This window comes from Photinus pyralis, unplaced genomic scaffold (assembly GCF_008802855.1).
Source record: "Photinus pyralis isolate 1611_PpyrPB1 unplaced genomic scaffold, Ppyr1.3 Ppyr1.4_LG1, whole genome shotgun sequence".
Taxonomy (NCBI): Eukaryota; Metazoa; Arthropoda; class Insecta; order Coleoptera; family Lampyridae; genus Photinus; species Photinus pyralis.
Window position 1 is genome coordinate 22,230,709 of NW_022170249.1, and position 21,514 is coordinate 22,252,222.

Here is a 21,514-nt window from a genome sequence, read left to right on the forward strand (position 1 = left end):
AAAATGTGTCCTTTTGAGGGGCCAGAACCAAGAGAGGGATAATAACTACTTAAATAAATAAATAAATAAATAATAACCAGTCTCATTTTATACCAAAACACGCAAAAGAGTATGAAGTGAAATTTTGCGCCAGTTTTTTTATGACTAAAAGTAGTTTAACCAAACACGAGATTGTCGCATTTAGATTAGATAGTGTAGCGGAAAACAAGCTAATAATTATTTATAACACGTTTAGTTTGAAATTGAGGCAAGCAAAAGGAGCGTGAAGAGAAGAATGTCGACTTTTTGATTTGGTTAACTAAGAACATGTCCAGTAAGCGTCTTTAAAAGACGCGAAGAGGATTATGTAAATTTTGAATTGTTTCATCTCGAATTATTTGTTAGTACAAGACCTGACGCTGTTTAACATGCCCGATTTTGATAGCTACAGAATGTTATACAATATGACCGTGTTTGAGCATAATTTTTCCATACAAACTAAGGACATTTTCCTCGAGTACAAATAAATTGCACTTTTACATTACCGATACTTATAATATAACTATATACCTATATAGGTATAATACACTGCCTTTTTTTTGCCTCGATAAAAAAATTGTCTCAGATCGACCGGGAAAAAACATTTTCTTATAGAATGTGGCCTGTAGAATCCATAATTTCAAACAGTTCCAAGATTGGGATGTTAGATCAAAAGTTACAGCCTTTTGAAATTTCTTTCGAAATTGGTTTCTAGTTTATAACTTTTGATTCATTCATTCATTCATTTTTATTTAATTCCTTCGACAAATAACATTTGTATGGAACAAGTCAATATAACATTAATTAAACAAACAAACAGTTAAACAAACAAACAATTAAATATTGGAAGATATAAAAAATTCTTGTATGTTGTAGAAACACCCATTGACTAGATACTCGTACAATTTCTTTTTAAATTTTTTCCATGTAAGGCAGGTTCTTATATTATGAGGTAAATGGTTGAAAATTTTAATTCCTGAAACTAGTGGAGAATTTTGTCCTATTTTTGATCTGGCCAATTCTGTCCTGAACTGATCATTGTTGCGTAAATTATAAGAGTGCACATCTCTATTTGTTTTTAATTTCTGCTGACTATTAAAAATAAGTTTACTTATTTCAAATATATACATGCCGGTTACGGTAAGGAGGTTAAGTTCCCTGAAGATCTCCCTGCAGGTATGAAATTTGGATACATTCGTAATTGTTCTCAGAATTTGTTTCTGAGATACAAATACGTGTTTTGACTTAATGGATATTCCCCATAGACATATACCATACCTAATTACAGACGCAACCAACACATGATATATGTTTATTAACTGTGGTAACATCATAACCGTCCGTAAGTTCCTGAACATAAAGTTTAGTTTGGAAAGTTTATCAATGACCTTAGTACAGTGCAATTTCCAGTTTAGATGTTCATCTATTATAATTCCTAGAAACTTAGTAGAAGTTACTTTTTGGATCGCCTTACCGTCGATTAATAAATTTATAGTTTGAGGTTCACTATTGTAATTATGAAATCTAATGTAGCTTGTTTGTTTCCATTTAGAGTTAAAGAGTTCCTGTTGAACCACTGATGAAGTTTACGTAGATTTACATCGGATATTGCTTGAAGAGAGTTATGATCTTTATCTGAGATTAATAAGGAGGTGTCATCCGCATAAAGCACACAACCAATTTGTTCATTTAGGCAAGATGTTAAATCGTTGACATAGAGTAAAAAGAGAATGGGTCCCAAGACTGACCCCTGTGGGACGCCCATTCTCACAGTTGTAGAATTTGATGTGTGTTTACTGTAAACTCCAGTTTGGTATTGAGTCAATGTGACAACCTGTTTCCTGTCTAGTAAAAATGTGGACAACCATTGCAGAGTTACACCCCTTACGCCATATTGCCATAACTTATCCAATAAGTGTTTAATATTGACGCAATCAAACGCTCTTGTCAGATCACAAAATATTCCTAGCGGGTGTTCTCGTTTATCTAGGTATTCTACCAACCGTGTACAGAACCATTGCAGTGCACAACCTGTTGATCTCTCAGGTTGGAATCCGAACTGAGCAGGTGATAGGAGTTTATATTTATCAATAAATGATTGCAATCTATGAAGGTAACAGTACTCTAGTATTTTGGAAAATACGGAGCTTAGAGCAATGGGTCGATAATTCTCTATACAATCGTGTTCACCGGCTTTGTAGACAGGAACAATATTATTCAATTTAAGACATGTAGGAAATTTACCAGTCGTAAATGATAAATTGACAAGAATTGTTAATGGTGTGCTGAAAACAGAGTGTAATCTCCTTATTAATGAGGATGGGATTCCATCGCTTCCCCCCGAATTTTTATTTTTTAGTTTTGTTTTTATGATATTTGATACTTCATCTATTGTAAATGGAAACAAAACAAAACATTTATCCTGAAAATATGGATTGCGATATGAATTTTCGTAACTGTTTGTAAGTTTGCTAACCAAAGATTGAGCAATGTTACTAAAAAAATCATTGATGTAATTTGCTACATCATCCGGGTTATAGATAGCTTTACCATTCGCTTTTAAGGTTATATTTCTAGCTGCTTTAGCATTAGAGTTTGAAAGGGTCTTGACCACAGACCATACCGATTTCGAGATGTTACTAGATTTGGATATATTTTTTTGGTAATATTGCCTTTTGCTATCTTTGAGTAGCTTAAAATGGTTGTTTTTGCTTTTGGAATATAATGCTGAGAGTTCAGGAAACTGCATTTTTAAAATATTTAGGTCATGTAATTTCTGAGATTTTTACTTCTCTGTTCACCCACCCACTTAGTGGACATATTGATGCATACCTTTTTTAAGGGAAAATTCAATTCAAAATGGTAATTGAGGATGTTATAGAAGTAAAGGAACGCTTCATCGATATTAGAGTACTGATGAAGTACGGACCAATTTATTACTTCTAGAGATTGCTTGAATAAATCTATATTTGCAGAACTATATGAGCGACAGTATTTATAGGTTTTTTTATATACGGGCAATGTTAGATTCAAATAGGATCGTTTTATGATCAGATATACAATTATCAATAATTGTGTATTGACCATGATTATCATAATTAACATATATGTGATCTAGGACATTACACAAGCGCGTACCTTCCTCAACTATCATTCTTAAATTGAATGTGTTTAGCATGTTTCCAAGCTTTTCGTACTCACAGGTGTCTCTTGTGGGATCCACATTGAAATCTCCGTTAATTATTATTCTAACTCGAGGTTTGTGCAAAAAGTCCAGTACATCGTGTAGGTTGTAGTCGATTTTTGGTAAAAAAGGAAGTACCTAACATAGTATTATAATGTTATTTTTTAAAAAGTGGACGTATTTTTTAATTACTACTTTGAATAAATTGTGAGCCAATATGAACGGAAATTTGAAGTTACGAAATGAAAGTTTCTGATTGCAACTAAACAACTTGCAACATTTGAATTTGTGCAGATACATTTCCTATCAAATTTCATTGTCTACTATGTGAGACTATAAAGCATATAAAGGAATTTTGTTATAAAGGTAGTAAGGTTGCACAAGATAATGGTAGTGAGGAAGATATACCTACAATGTATTTGCTGGTGTTTGCAATTGGAGTTCCACTCGTATTTCTAAATTCATGGGTCAGTGGTGTATGTAATTCCTTATGGCACAGGTTGATAATCTAAACCGGCTTAATTGCTATAATTTACTAAATGAGTACTACTTTTTTGATCTTTGGAGTGATGTGTAAGATTCTTATTTTTTCCATAGTTCTCGACTGCTTCCTTTTAGATTTCGTTCAATGCAGTACTAGAGGGTATACGTAGATGTGGGCGTTTACGCTGTTTTCTTCAATTTAGCTCTTATTTCAATACAAGAGATCAATCTTGTTTCACTTTTGGTGATCGTATTCACAACACTCAACAATTTGTATAGAAAGTTACTTTTTATTAGATTTATGGTACGGAACATCTCAACAATGATGTCAGAAAGTAAACGAGTATTCTCGTTGATCTGCTTAGTTCCAATCCCCATTAAAGTTCACACTTTTGGTAGTAATCGCCATAAAACAACGACAGGAATTGTTAGTTATTAACCTCTTAACGTTTTTTGTAAATATACTCTTATCCGTTTTATTTGAATTTCCTGTCGGTTTAAGTATTTAAAATTTCTATCTTATCGACCGACGTGGTTTTATAGTCAGAAATTTTGTAACCTTAAGGTGTAGTGAAATTAATGCTCTATACATCCTCTTCGTTCGATTTCCTTGTCAATACCCAGCCATTTGGACGAAAACTATAACTCACACGTCGTTAAATTATACGAGGCGTCGGTCCAACAAATGAAAACTTCTTAGAAAAACGTTAATTACCGACAATAAAGGCACAATATCGAATGGAGTCCAATTAATTAATTTATATGGGCACCAAACGAACGTTCCAGTTGTTATTAAATCAAATTAACTCATTTCGGTTAGGATTAGATGCTGCATCCTGCGATGATAAAATTGGTTTAATTACTTACTAAAGTGCTAATAGAGTTGGGAATATTAAGAAGGCGATTCTGAAATGAAGGAAACTTCGATAATCCTAATTAAGCGTTATCGTCGTCTCGCATTAATGTCTCAAATTCGATTGAATAATTTTCTGTGAGCAATCTTAATTATTCTTTCCGAGCGGCAATGAAAACTTTATGTTGGGGCGTCTTCGAAAGGTAACTATTATTAAAATCCACTTACTTTTCACATCGAAATAGAGTGTGAAAAGGCGTCATTTCACGCAGTAGTGTGAAAAGTCTTTAAAAATAACAAATCAATTGTTATTCCTTGATGGTTTGACTGGACGCGCGATTTAATTGCACTTGTAAATTGGAAAACTTGATTGTTCCTAAAAAGTAGCAAAAGCCACTACATAAATTTAATAATGCTATTGCTTGTTTCTATTTTATGCATGTGATCTTCAGTGTTTGGAAATTAACATGCATCTCTAGACAATTGAATCTGTTTGCAATGGAAAACTATTCAAGATGGCCGTGGAAATACCATTACCACCTTGGTATTTAGGTGGTAATGGGAAATACGGCAAATTTAATCGGTATCATATTTTATTTTTTAATCAAACTGATCGGTAGCACACTTATTTTTGGAGGTGCAAGTTCTCTCCACTTAAAAAGTGCGTCTGACGTAAAATGCAATCCTGAAGTAGATAATGCACATAAATACGTTTTTTTTGTCTCAAAAGGGTTGTGAAAAACAACCAATTGAAATAATTTGCCCCACATTTAAGGCTTTGGTAACGGTGAATTTAAATACATACATGAATCAGTATTGCAATAGGAGATTGTAATGAAAGGTGGTTGAGTGTTCCTTCTTGAAACAAAATTTTTAGAAAATAATTAGTACTTGACCAACGGCTAGCCAATAACAATAGTTATTTATAAAAAAATCAGAAAAATGACATTACTGGCCAAGAAATATTGAAGTACGAGGCCCCTTCAGAGCTGAGTACTTTGATTTCCGAGTGAAGTATTTTAAAATAGAATTTTTATTTTCATATAGAACTTTTCATTAATGTCAATCTGTCAGTGATGACAGGAGTCATTATAGAAATTTAGCAACGTGACAGGTGCAGCAGGAAAAGTAATCTAGTCTCCCTCTGTCATGGAAACTAAAACTTCCTAACATAAAGTAGGCATGAAAATGTAGGTTTAAAGCAGATTTTGGGTAAAAATTTTTACTTTACCAATCTCTCCTGAAAATTTTCTTTGTCTTGATTGCTAGTAAAAGTAAACACTAGGTGACCAGATAGTTTTGGCAAAAAATGAAATGGATCCAATATACATTTACCTTTTACAGGATTTTCTACAGATATTTTGTGCTAATAACTCCAAATATAAAGCAATGGCCACGGTTTCTGCGAAATACATCTAGTTTAAGTTCCGAATAAGAACAATATAGGTACAGCGAAAATTTTCATTCACACTTTGACTTTAAAATATTGACAAACAATCCAAATTTTCTATACTAAACTTTGAATACACTCTTTAAACCAAAACTGACTTCTCAATAGTTCAAATTACATGTTCTACAAAAGGCTTAATACTTGCCCTTTAGGTTACATTCTTTAAGAACATACGTACCAATTAAATTTTACTTTTTTCTGATAAAACTACAATAAATGAGTAATTATGACAATAGTTCTTAAAGAGATTCAACCCTTTAATTTGACATTATTAAAATCAATAGCACTGTACTTCGTAAACAAATATTCTTGTAGATAAAGGTGTTGAATCCGAAGAAGCAAGCTCGGAATGTCCTTTTCACATTGATAACGATATGGAAACTTAATTAGTAGAGATGCGTCTTTGGTGAATTATTCGACTGGGTTAGTTCCTGATGAGCTTGTAGGTCACCAAGAAGCAAGAGTGTATTTATTGTTAAATGGATAAAACTAACAATTTCTTTAGGGGAGAAATTTCCACTGTGCACGTGTGTATATAACATTTATGTGGGCGATTAACCGGAGTTTCTCTTAAAAAATGACAGTTCAATTGTCTTTTGTCGCGTACTCAAATACGTAACTCGATAGCGTAAAATACTTCCTTAGACCGCTACCAAATTTCTTTAAATTTTTTTTTAAGTCATGGAGTACGATTGACTCTCTCGTTATCAAGACGCGAATTATTATTTCTTCTCCCTGGCAAATCCACTTGATGTTCACACCTTTCTTTGTACGTTTAATAAGTAAGTGCACTATCTTTTCTCAAGAAGAAATGTTACTGGAAATCGCCCCGAAATGAATGGGTTTTGCTGAATTTGTACTTTGATACTGGGTAGGATACGCTTACTTTTTTGATCAGCTTTTTATGTAACTAAGTGTTACCAGATAAGATTGCTGTTTTTTATCTGTGTCTCGACTTCCTGAACCAATTAAATCTCAAAGCTCTAAACCTGAACATTTTGACACCCTACGAATTTCTATGATACACTATGCCTAAACTGCTAAAAAAACCAGAGAGAGATACCGTCATAGCGTGTAGATGTCCGTTAACGTATAAAAACAACCCCCAACATCAAATTTTGTTAACTGTAATAGCACATAATCAGACCTTATTTATTATTAATGTAGGTTCTAGGTGGAATTTATTGCTCCGCACATTCGGCGGAATTTTTTTATGAAATTGGGGGGTGTTAGCATTAAGCTGGAACCAACATCAATGTCTAAAATGTATTTAGATTGTAATATATTACAAATGAGGAGTAGACACCTGTGTTATTAGAGACAAGCATTTAATTGTTACAACAAACAGACTTTTTCAGAACGGATCTGCCCACCGATTCAAACACAAAGTCGGCACAATTATTATCATGAAAAACAGATTTAAGAAAATTGGCAACAATGATTTAAAATAGAAGCCCTACAAAAATTAATAAATACATTCAATAACACCAAATATCTCAAAACGTTGGTAAACAAAATTTCGTTTTCAAACCAAAGTAATTTGAGCATTATCCACGACATACAATGCTATAAAAAATCGAAGACCAGCAAACAAATTAACCAAAGTATTTTCAGAAGGTTTATTAAGCAGCACGAGTGTTCTGGCAGCCATCTAAATTTGTACCGTGTAGACCTAGGTGTAGACTATCCTAATTTGAAAGATGGGGAGTGTACCGTTTCCACTTTTTGAGAGATTTTCCTTTTGTAATTTGAAAATAGGCTACAACTTCGTCTCTCCTTTCCACTCTCAACAAAATAACAACACTAATAGGCCATATTGAAGAAAACTAAAAAAAATACTGCTTTATTCACACCAAATATCAAATCAAAGATAAGCTCCATAATGGGATTCCGTAACACAAACATATTCAAAATTATAAGTTACGTTAGACACAAATCTGAGTATCTTGACTGTGCAATTGAAAATTTTTCTAGTTTAACAAAACCTCCAATCAAGAATGATCGACTACCAAACTAATTACTGAATCTTAACACAACTTTCCACAAATAAATTGATTCTGCGGGCACAAATTCGTAGATCTCGGTACACAATTAATTGACCAACGTCTGAAGGGTCTCGATTTACTCGTAGTAAGCTTCTATCACAGGTACGCCAACCGCTTCAGAGGGAAGTGGCAAAATCCAATAGCATTCCCGTGTCTAACGCGTAATTCGATAGAATGGTAGATAAAGCGTCTCCGCTGGTCAATTAGAACTAGATTTTGAACCAACACTCGAACCCTATAATTAAAACCCTAAAAGAAAATCAAAGGTAATCCCTCTTTTTTGATAAACTAAAATGTACATACCTCTTAAATGTGTGGGCTAATTATAGATGAACGCAACAATCGTCGATGGAAATTGTAATATGACAAATATTAGCCGAAACCTAAAGAAAAGGTGTACTTCAATTATTACGGAAAATGCAAATGGCGGTACTTACGATAACAAGATAGAATGCAAATTATATCCTCCCTACGGAGATCTATTATAGATGAATCCAATTGCAAATAAAATATTGATGATGGCAATTTAAATTCCTTGCGTTTCAGCAGTTTGTGTTAAACAAAGTGTAACTGGATAAGGTTCTCACCAGACAAAAAGTGAAAATCGAACCGTACTGCACACTATAATTGCGTAGTCCAAATTCCGACAACAGATGGAACTATCTATTCAAAACTTAAGAGGATCTTTCAAAGAAATTTACCGTGAACAATAATAATGCTTTTAATGGAGAAAATTAACTGTTACATTATTTATAATAAAAATATTAACACAGTCCACAGGTCTCACATGCAAAAAATTGGCAATTATGATTTGGTCTGCAAACGTGAATGTACATAGAATTTTACGTATAATCTAAAAATGAAATAATAGACATTGGGTCCAAGATAAGGATGTCTATCATGGGGATCTCTGAAACCAAAGGATATACGATCGGACATATTTCCCATTTTCCAGAAAATTTGTTTGATAGGTATTTTTGCACGAATATGGCATTGTGCGCGGGTGTACCATCCTGTTGAAACCAACAATTTCCCACTTTTGTTTTTTACTTTTTTGTACTTTTTCAAATAACATCAGAAAGAAAGTTTGAACCGAATCAGTCAGGCAGACAGACGGACTCCTCTATAAAACTTGCATTTGCTCTGTCGCTTAGTTATCAACTCACACGTGTACTACATTTACGACACGATACTACGGTTGCCATAAGCAAACTGACAATCGATTTCTAGTCTTAAGTATATGACTTTTTTATTTTTATCTTCAGTTTTATTTGTTACAGGTCCATTATAATGATTTTGGCAATCCGCGGGAAGGAATTTTATTACTAACAGGTGAGCAAAATTGCATTGGTAACTAGATAGCGATTAGGTTAAATGGGAAAGGTTTGTAAGTTTTGTGTGCGGACTAAAACATTCCGTTTAGAATATTTGAAATATACCAGGCCCGATTAAATTTAGAAAAACTGAAAAGGCTTACGAAAAATAAGTTTAATTTGAAAGTTTCTCAGTTCGGGACAAATTCAGAAATTGTGTCAGTATTATGGTGGTTTCTGAGACATGCATATCAACTTCGTTTGTTTAAATAGATTTTTACATGATTAATGAACGTTTTTTTTTATTGCGCCCTAGCATTAATAATTTGTTTATACTTTATTTGCGATTAAAACATAAAACAGTTTTTCAAATCTCATATAAATTAAAAATCTAGGTACTTATTTCCTACCTATTGTGGGTCACGAACTTATAGTTAACCTCGTTATGGAAAAGTGATTTTTTATGTTGATTTTCTTCTTAAAATAATGGATAAGCGCATATTACCAAATTCCGTGATATTAATACTATAGTACATAATTTAGGCGCGAGAATCTCGAAAATAAAAAAAGATCTTTCGGATCATTAGATTCATTCTCGTAAAAGGATAATTTCATTTAACAAAGCCTTATACTTTCTACAAATAAAGCAAAACAAAATGGTACTATTGGCCAAATATGGAAAGCTTTGGGCCGATACCTATATGTAGGGTACTAAAGAACCTATAACTTCTGCTTGGCGATCATTATCAAACCATAAAAGAACACGTTCGTTATCGAACCACATAAAGTAACACTACATTAATGACATTTTATTGAAGCAAATGATACTAACTAATTATGTGGAGTTACAAACTCATTTAATCAGGTAATTGTCTGGTCCGTGTGTATTTTACTGAAACTCATCGTGACAATACAGGTGAATGTTTTTCAATTACCAGAAAGTGTAAAGGAATTTGGGGCTCGATCTTACACTCTCTACACCGCATACCGTTGGTATGGGAGCGTGAAAAAAGTCCAAGCGAAACAAACTTGTAAATCTGTTAAATTACACGGTTTGGTGAAAGAAGGCATCATCTTCGATTGGACCACCCACATGTTATTATTAAACACACAAACCGCAACTAGTAACAGATAAGAATAAAACACATTTTTATTCTACACATCGTGATTTATTTAAATGGTGGAATCCACCCACATACGCCTGTGTTTTATTACCCATTCGTTGTCATTCTTTTGTTCTTACAAAGTCTGTAGGCCAAAGAGTTTGATGATATACTTGCATAATATGCGTCGATTACTTATTTATTTATGTAAAGTGGTGACATTAATGTAGAAAGACACGCTAGTCATCAACCTGTTGCAATGCAGATGAAAGATGAGAATACGTTGGCTGCCTATTTCGGAATTCTCTTTGTGCCCATATACTTTTGTTCAGTGTATTTGAAGGCAATGGTGAAAGAAACAATATAATTTACATCAATGAAGGTTTATTAAAAATACTGATCTAGATTATGTTTGAGAAGGGTTGGTGCATTTAATTTGGAGTTATGATGCTATATTTCACCTCAAGTGTAAATAATCAGGGTTGCTTCGTTTTCAAACTCTTAATTGTTATTTTGCAATTTGACTAGGTACATTATTCCTTTAGATTCTCGTTTTTTACATTAATCAAAATTAAATAATCGATCTCTTTTATCGTTAAATCTTTAATCATTCAACATTACTAGTGTAACGACTAACGGTAGCTTGTAAGTTGGAATTTTCGAATTTTTATGACTAAAATTTCGGTGATTTTTAGTAGTCCCATAAGCTTCATAACAGAAACTATACAGGGTGGTATAGGTTTGGAAATTTCGAAGTTTTAGTAAACAGAGATTGTGTGGCGGTTAAGTTTAGAGATTATTTTCTTAGTATAATAAAATTCAGTCCAAAAACAACATTTGTTTCGGGTATTTCTTGAATCGGAAACCTTCACGCGAGTTCCGCAGGAAGCTTGGGTAGTCGTTTCCATAGAATAAATATTGATTTTTGTTTTGAACTTCATTTTATTTCGTGCTCCGCGTCCCACATTTAATATGTATGACAGATATTAGAATGCACAACCTTTTGTTTCAATTTACAAACATTGTATCTACTCTTACTGTTAAAGAGAAACTTAGCCTACTCATTTAAACCTAATGTCAATTTAACATCTGATTTAAAATAGAGAATTTTATATTTCTGTGTGCAATGGCGTGCGGTTACCACACCCTCTCACGAAACACCTGCCCAACTAGCTCAAAACAAATCAAAATTGAAACTTAGAATTTTATCATATAAATAATACTAATTTGAGACACCTGACCCTACTTCAAAATTAAGGTTGCTTTTCTCTGGAACCGTAAGTCACAGGTGCCTGATATACTTCATGCTCTCGTCCCTCCTCTGTCAAGCTTAATAAACTACGCGTCGAGATTTTACAAATTGAAAAAGTTAAGGCTTTTGGAAGATCATTTCAGTTTCTTTTTAACTTTTTTGGGCCCTAAAGAAAGAAGGGCCTGTGGAAAAATTACTATAAAACGATTGACTATAAACTATCATTTTTGCGCAATTCTGAAAAAATATCCGAACTTTCACTTTTTCGCAGGAAACGCCCAAGTCTTTGCCGAATATCGGGAAAATTTAAATTTTCGAAATTGAACACTTTTTCTTTACTAACTTGGTCGCGTAGAATACAAAAAAAAGTATGTTTTAAGATTTAATTTGGGCTTTTAAGGGCCGGAATAGTATATTGAAAGACAAGTGTTACAATGCGACCTATTGTAATACTACTATCTTGTGGCACGAGTGGCGTAGCGAAGAGACATAGATATAGAGAAATGATTGAAAAAGAAAGAAGAGGGGAAAAGAAGAGAAAGACAAAAGATAAAAAAGTAACAAAGAAAATGTAAAGAAAAACAATGGAGAAACAGAAAGAATACGAAGAGAAAATCAGAGAAATAAAAGCAGAAAAGGATTTTTGGAAGGTGATAAACAGGGGAGAAAAGAAAAATAGAATAAGCGGAAATGGAAGAGAACAGGATGTTGGAGGAAACACAAATGGGCTTCAGAAATGGGAGAGGAACGATCGACTGTATATACGTATTACACAGATTGATGGAAAAGGAATTGGAAACTACCAATAGTATAGACGTGGTTACTGACCGACGAAAGTGCATTTTCCCCGCACGGAATCAGTAATAACTCGGGAAGCAAGTAACTAAAAAAAAATCTTTTGTCGTTCTGGCCTCGGCGCTCTGCTACAACGTATAAGAAAGAAACTACAACGAAACAGTTTAAAGTGGATGACATTGGTACAAACGGTCAGACGGACAAAGCGCGAGTGGAAAGGGAATGTGTATAGAAGATGATGGAAGATGGGAAAATTGACAAGAAGTTGGGACAAACTCAAGAAGATTATGGAAAGACAGGGTTGAGGGTTAGAGAGGAAGGAGTCTGAAGTGTTTTGGACCAAGACAGAGATGCTCCCTATTTAAGAGACATGGAAAAAGTATTAAGACAGGGCCAAGGTGGAGGGTTAGTTGGCGGGACGAAGAGAGATATGGTCTCTGGCATACACAGTGATCATTGCAACAGAGATATAACAGGTGAAGGAAACGACGGGAAGAATGAAAAGGCATTGGGAAAGGAAAGGAGCGTAGCTAAATGTAGGAAAGTCGAAAATGATGAAATTTGGGAATGTAGATCGAAGGAAAATGGAGATATAATGGAAATGAAGGGCGGATAGAGTAGAAGAGGTAAAGGAAATGAAATGTTTAGGGTTCCAAACGCAAATAAACAATGGGCCAAATGCACAGATAACAGAATTAAGGCGGAGGGGGGCGGAGGTGCTCGATGCAATAGTGAGAGAGGGCCTATGTACGGAGTGGAGGTATAGGGGTTGCAACGTTCCCCTAAGGCACTTGCTACAGTGTCGGTTCTAACTCAATCTCAATGTGAAAGCAATTTAGGGTGTGGGATTACAAATAACTCGCGAACGGTTTCGAATCTTACAATTCTGGTCAGTTTTATGTGTACCATCACTCAAAAAAGGACTAATTAAATTTATGATCCAGGAACTCGTTTGCTATATTCGTTACAAGTTTATTGTAAAAAGTTTTGCCAAGCTTTATTAAAATTAGCCATATTTCAACACTTTCTTTGCATGAAAACTATACGAGGTACAACAAATTTTAGGTACTTTTCTACGTTATATATTAAATTTTTTGCGTAAATAAGGTGGGAACCACTAAAAACATTATTTTTAGGGTTTTTTTATGATTTCTCATAGTTGCGGGAAACATTTTTATTGTACACATTCAGATTGGTGTTCTGCACACCAAAAAACATAAAATAAACCCCCTACTACCGTTTGACTGGACTATACAGGGTGTCCCTAAAAGGTCTGTACAACGCGCTACCATGGGTTCTTGGTATCAAAATAGGACGATTTAACCCAACTTACCTCTATCCAAAAGTGCTTCGGTAAGGCGCTATCTACCGCCAAAGATTTTAAAAAAATCGTTATTTTTATTTTATCGGAAAATGGTTTTGCCGATTAAAATGAAATTCGGGATGTGAATGTCTAATGTAAAAAGGGTCTTTGTGATATCATCGTTTTGATTGTAGTTGCTATGTAGGTGGTAATAAAACACTGACCATCCACATCTGAAGAGGTCTAAAACTTTTTAACTACTATTTTGACAGTTCTGAAGTTTTAGACACTGATAGACAGTTTACTTGCAAGCATTTTTTGTCTCTTGATGAATATCGCTATCTGTGATGGTTTACGAAAAAAAAAATTTAGGCATGATGAATGGCATGCACCATACATGCGATTGTTCCTCCCTGTATAAAGGATTATTTTCATATAAAAAAGTTTCCTCAAATGTTGAACATTTTGGAATCAAGATGCAGAATACGAAAAGTGTAAAGTGTAATAAAACTATCTTGACCTCAGACAATCGCCGTGAAAAACCCTGCACCTAGGACCTCAAGTCTGTTGGCCCTTAAGGATAACCTGGCACTGGACATCATTTTTTTCTCTTTTCTCAAGCAAGAGGGGGAAGAGAATTAGTTGCAGTCGAAATCAGAGATCCATCAGCATCTATTGATTTCAAATGTTAGAACTGTGAATAAGGTATGTGATTTAATTAAGAAAAAAGGTCGCAACCACAACCGCACATACCATCTGTAATGCTGAAGCGGTTATCCATAAATTGCGCTTACTGTAAATTGGGAGCGGTAAGTTGTGGTTTGACTACTGGAAATTTTCAAATTTTGTTTCCGATTTATTACTGTAAGCGGATTTGTAATTACTTACTCCACCACGAAAACAGTCTTCAAAGCACACACATGCTACCTGTAATTTGTCTAATTATAATGCACACAAACCAAACGTTATCCTATTACGTATGAGTCGTGAAGCGGGATTATAAAACATTTCGAACAACGGCATTTTATTATAAACAACAATCAATTTATAACTAAGAAAGGTAAATAAATATTTTTCTGTTTGAATTCTCTAACCCAGAGTAACGTATAAACTATAAATAATTAAAATAAAACAATTTGCCTTGGGGGTATCATCGTAATTCGTAAATAACAGAACCGTGATGTTTAAAACTTTCAAGTTTCAATGCAATAGATTTAATATGAAAAGGTGAATATTGCGAGTATTAAAAGTAATGAGAAATAACCACAACTTGTTAATGTCGCCAGATTCCCTTATCCTATGCAAATTATACAGTTTTAGGTATTCAAATCAAATGCATATTGAAACGAGAGGCCGTAATTTGCCAAGGAAGTTGGGTAGGAATCCTGCACGCACGTACTCGTGAAAAACGTTTTTTATAATTGCCAAAGCAGTAGGCATAGATTCCAAGATCCGCTTTAGCAATTTCGTAATACCATACCGCCTTGGAAGTTGCTATACATTTTTATGGCGTTCAAAACAATGTATACTCAAATGTTTATTTGACGAAAACTGGGCGTAAGCCATATAAAACTTATAATTGGAATTTATATGGTCCTCCGTGCATAGTGATTTATCACTAATTAAAATTTGAAACCAAAAAGATTGATGAACGAACGAAAAAACTTTTTTCAGCCGACTTGCATGCATATAGCTCATAAATAATTGTTTATAGTGCAGTAAATGCTGCATGCTTTACTATGTAGGTAGCTACTAATTGAAATTGTCTTTTAAGTACGGTTAAATAATCAAATCAAGCCGACCACTTTTTTATGCGCCAATTAAAAACCGCAGTCGATTATTACATTTAGTATGCCAAAATTCATAATCACTAGGTATCCGTTATTCAATAATGTTAGTGTCAGTCAAATTGGCGCAATTAGCAAGCATATTTTTTTATAAAGCAGTTCGTTAGTTCTATAGCCATATGTAACTTCTTAATTGTTAATGAAGCCGTATAGACTGAATGTTTATATTAATTCAATATCCTGTCTAGAAATTGCTTTTTTATACATCGGTTTCGGTTACATCTGGCTGGTAGGTGAATAAATTTAATTTATTTTCAATGAAATGTTTAGTTTTATTGGCGATTAGTAATGGATTACGGCGTTCATCTAAAACGGAATTTTTCCATCGATGTCATCATTTATGACGACTCTAAAAGCTATAGAATATCAAAGGAGGTGTGGTAGTTGTGTAAGATAAGTAATAGAAAAGTAACATTGAATAATTACCGTTTATTATAATTTTTATCTGAACCCACCGATTGTTGAGCTTCCTACCACCCGAAAGTGCAACCGATCTTTCAATTTTCAAGAGAACTTCGCACAATCCAAAATTCGCAATTTTTGCTATGAAGGTGGCAGTTGGCTGTTACTAAATGCGATATGCGAAATCAGTTTCACCAGCTTTATGGTAGAAATCCAAAATGGAATACTGTTGGGATTTGAATTTTGATTAGGGTAGATGCGCCAGTTATGGCAACTTTTAGCAACTGTTTGTCGAAAAAAAATTCATAAATGGGCAAAAAATTTTATAAAAAAATCAGAAATCACAGACACGCGATAAAAAAATACGGATACTAAAAAAAAACTGAAACAAAACATTAATTTTTGCCTCTTATGGCCACAGAAACCATAGTTATGGCCATCTTTTTTATCTATATGGCCAGTGGCCAAACCATGATTTCTACATAGTTATGGCCATCTTGTTGTAGTTGAAAAATAACGAAATTCACAAATACATATAGGTACGGAGTTTTTATTGTTTCATCTGTATCATGAACAATCATACTTATGTATTTAATTTTAATTTATTTCTTTTCCCACATATCAACTACTGCTGAAAAAAACGGTCTTTAATATCCTCCTATCTTGGATTAATTGAGAGTAACTTCCCAATTAATTATTGAGACATCATTTTCAATGTAATTGAAACTTGTTTTCCGTTCATCGAAACTCTTCAAACTTTGAATCTCAAATTCATTTTTTGGTAAAATTCGTAAGATTGTGGCAACATACCTATGAACTATTGATTCTCTTTTGCCAATGGCTTTAAATGATCCTAAAATAAAATCACTCTGCCGCAAATCGTCACAGGACAGAAGCTCTGTTGAATCTCGGTCTTTATTTTCGGGAAAATCAATGTCATATGTCATCTATACTTTCTTCCCATTCATCGCCCTCAGAAGTCGCGTCCTTGGTAGCTAATTTCTTAGTGGACTTTTTAAGAACTGAATCTTGTTTCGCTTTTTTCTGCTGCTCTCTTTCTAATTTATGTTTTTTGAGTGAGTTGTTGTTTTTCATTTTTCTCTTTTGCTTTAAGTTCATGATACTGCAACCATCAATCGGAGGTAATAACGCTGGAAGTGTATTCCTTTTTTCTTTTTCCCAAGGTTGGCTTCTTCTTAGGCCATGGAACAATGTCATCAAATGTAGTAGTTAAAGTTCGCTTGGGAGTTGTGTTGGGTCCTAGTCTTGTAGATGAAGCTGATGGTGTGGCACTGTCAGGAACATCATGAACTGATTTAGTTATCGAGATGTCAGAATCAGAAGATTCACATTGCAGTCAGTGGCGCAATCAGAAATTTGCTTTGGGAGGTGCTAGAATGACGAGGGGGGGGGGGCGTTGAAAGAAGTAGTACAAAACTCAACCTTTTATTTTGACTTAATACAAGCGATTTTTGTTAATTCAAAATAAATACCATTTTATTTTGTCGTTTTATTGTGAACTTACTTGAAAAACCTTGTGATTTTGGGCGATTTAAGAAACCCGTAAATTTTGCGATTTTGGGCGATTTCTAGGGTATATTTAAGCGGTACGTATGAAGTAAACGTTGGCAACCCTGACGCTAAGACAACCGGAACATCGAATTCATTTCATTTGTCCACTTCTTATCTATGTGTAAGCACTTATTCTCTTTAGAATTTTGAGGAGTGCTTTAGCCCCAAAGCACCCCCCTTGGTTGCGCCACTGATTGCAGTTCTTCAGTTTCTTTGTGTATTTGTCGAACAATAATTTTAGAGAAGTCAACATTCTTTACATTAAATGGATATAAAATATAAATACGAATATCATAGGATATCGTAGATAATAAAGGATTAAACAACAATTATTCTTACCAAATTCTTTAAGAAACACACATCAATTTCCGCCATTAAAACTGTCACCAGCCACTGAGGCCATTTATCCTTTTGGTGCATAATTAACAGTGGCGGATTTACCAGGAGGCTGAGTAGGGTGGAGCCTAGGGCGGCAGATTTTAGGGGGCGGTAAATTTGACCCAAAAATTTGAACAGAAATTTAAAAAAATTATTGTACAGGGTGGTTTTTTTTTCATTTTGACTATGGATATCTTGTAAACCGTAAGTGATACAAAGTCGCTTAAATGGTAAAATTATGCAGAATGTATGCTGATTAATTTTTCCGTTCAAAGTTTATTTGTAGCTTTATAAATATTTTGCATAGTTATAAAATTACTTTTTTTTTGTCAAAAAATCGTATGGAAAGGGGTCCTTTTTTTCACGATTTTTACTATGCGTTTCCGTGGCGTTTAGCTCAATTTTTGAGTGACAGTAAATCGCGAATGTCAATGTTATTATTTAATTATGGGTTATTAAGGATCACTTTGCAAAAAAACTTCGTGTGTTGAAAGTGTCTTCTTTTCATGAATTTGATTGATTAACTCGGGCTTGGCCCTCATTAATCAAACTACAAATTCATGAAAAAAAGTATCACTTTCAAAACTAGTTGTACAAACAACTATTGAACTTTTCTGAGCTTGCTGACGATGCTAAAACCAAATTTGTATTGTATGACTTATGGGTTTCGAGTGAATCACATCAACTTTCTTATTCTTTATGGACGCCATATTGGATTTTTACACTACCTAGATAGAAAAAAAATTACAAAATCGGAAATACCAAATATCATGGAATTATTGCTATAACAAATACATTGTAAAGTTCAATGCTACAATTCAAGATTAATTTCCAAATGGAGTACTAAGTATTTGGTATCTCCGATTTTGTAATTTTTAGCGTCCTAGCATGTGCTAGATAGCTATTGCGATTACCGTTTGGATCAAAATTTCATCAAATGTCGACGTTTTACATCATTTTTAGAGAATAAAATTTTTTCCGTCTGTATGTACGTGCGTACGTTGTCAATTTGCCGAGGTAACGGCTCGATGTATTGGGTTCAAATTTTGGATATTATATATTAGGTATACGGAAATGAAAAATAATCGGCCGGATTTTTGCAAAAAAAAATTTTTTGGAGCGCGCAACGGCATCGAACTTTTATTTTCAAAAAACAACTCGAAAAACCTTATTTTTCTGTGTATAACCTACAACAATTGTGCCAGGTTTTATTACATATAAACTGAGTGAAAATGTTTTTGCCAAAACTAAATTAATTCTAATTAGGAATTATAATTATTAATTACATAATGCAGACAAACAGACAGACAGACAAACGATGGCTAATTGAGCATATTTCAAAAACAATAGAAGGATTCCAAAACAAAGCAATTTTCAATTATGTACCAATAAAAAATTGATCTTAATTAATAATCGTTTAATACACCCGATGATATAACTAACATCCAAATTGCATTGAATTCTGTAAGAGGTCCACAACAATTTTCCTGTGGGAGTTTAAACAGTTTAGTGTTTAGTAATAAAACGGCACATACAGCAAATTAGTATGACTTTTGACAGTGTTCATTAGACATAAAGGATGTATGATGACTATCAAAAAGGTTTTTTTTTCTGTTAAATATTTACTTAGAGCTAGAAAGCTGTTCTGTCAAGAATTTGGCAACTGGTTTTCTCTTTCTAGTGACGTAAAAATCTAATATGGCATCCATAAGAAATAACAAAGTTGATGTAGAAAGATGAGAAACAATCACCGAAGGTTTGTTAAAATTATTTGTTGATATCTTTGAAAAATAAATGAACTCCAGGTTTTTGGCCAGGGCTTCGGAATTTGTAGAGCTACAACGAATTTTGAAATGGAAAATTAATTAGCATAAAATTCTTTGCTTACCTCTTATGGTTTACGAGAGATCGTCATAGTGAAAATGAAACTCAAATGCCAAATTCTTGACAGAACAGCTCAAAACAATATTAAAAGAAAAACAGTCTTACACCCTTTATGTCTAATGAACCCTAAAAAAAATGTGTTAAAAAACTTTTTTTTTTAAATAAAACCTACCATAATGTTTGTAGATTGTACACAGAACAAGGAAGTTATTTGAATAGTTTAATAGAAATTTTGTGTTGCTATTTGAAAAATAAAGTTCGTGGCCGTTACGGCGCTCCAAAAAAATTTTTTTTTCATAATCCGGTCCGTTGATTTTCTTTTCCGTATGCTTAATATACAGATCTAAAATTTGAACAAAACCGTCGAGCCGTTATTTCGGAACAAAAATTTTAATCGTAATTTGATCGTAATAGCCACTTAGCTCAAGCTAGGAAGCTCTCACCCTGTATAAATCAAGAAAACAAGTCTCTAAAAACTAACAACCTAACCTAACCTAAAATCCCCTCGCGTTTTAAAATATCGTAATTTTTAAGAAACTTCGCTCTTATACCTGCATAGCTATATTCAACTGTCGGAAAGTGTAATTTTTATTTGCAAAATATTGCAAAAAATGGTGAAAGTGGCATGGTGGAACTGTAAATTTAAAGGGAGAAAATCAAACTTAATCGCTTATTGGATATTTTATTAGTATTTGAGACTTTTATTAGTTGTTTTGTCCCATAGTGACATATTTATTGTAGTTAAATCTCAGTTGGGTAACGTGGTGGCTCTGTACGAATGCCAATTAACAGAAAATTGCAAATACTAACAATACGTGATCAAATGGAATAACTTCAGGTTCGTTCAAAGCAGAAAGATAGGTACTGTACCTCGGAGTACAACAGGAATTTGTTCCTACTTCGTAGTTTTGGATATGAGCACTTTTCAGCTGTGCTAATTGGTAGGTATTTTCAAACGCTCCCCTGACACCATACCGTTACGAGAATTAAATTGTGTAATTTCTCTGCGTAAGTTACACATTACAGTGGTTCCATAGAACAATAGTCCATTTAACGGCCTCTAATCAGCGTAATCGCTGATAAAATTACCGCGTACGTAAAACACGAAATTACTTCCCATTAGAGTCCCAGAATTTATTTGACTAATGAATAAACAACCGACGAATGCCATAAAAAACTTCATCCAATATTGAACGGAAAAAAAATTGGCTTCTTTTAATCCTCATCACGTATTTCTTCGGACTTATACGGTATGTATGCTGAGCACGTGATAGTCATGAATTAGCCGCAATTTAATTATTCCTACGTGTAAATTAAAGACTACCTACCTGTATACCTGATAAAAGTAATTAGTACTGTTTGCTTATGGCGGTTTGTTTTTCGATATAACGGTGTTCTTTTTAAAATCAGATTTCCGCGTTCTTAGCTTACAATATAGTGGATGGAAACAGATCCAGTATTTATAAGCTGAAGTATAGAAAAGATAATTCCATATTTGTTTTATTGTAGAAATTTAGACAAAGTGAATGATTACTTCCAAGGTATCTTTTGCAATCAAATTATACAGTTTGAAAGGGTATGCACAAAGAAAGACTAATTTCTAAGTAGAACAATAACACAAATAATTAACAA

General features: G+C 33.7%; 1 protein-coding gene across 1 annotated transcript in view; it reads left to right on the forward strand.

Moving 5' to 3' along the window:
• Nucleotides 1–21,514, forward strand: part of LOC116169877 (protein Wnt-5b-like) — a gene marked incomplete in the record, with an annotated part of 302,692 nt that overhangs the window by 19,884 nt on the left and 261,294 nt on the right. Inside the window, 1 exon segment of the mRNA XM_031486062.1 lies at nt 9,314–9,365.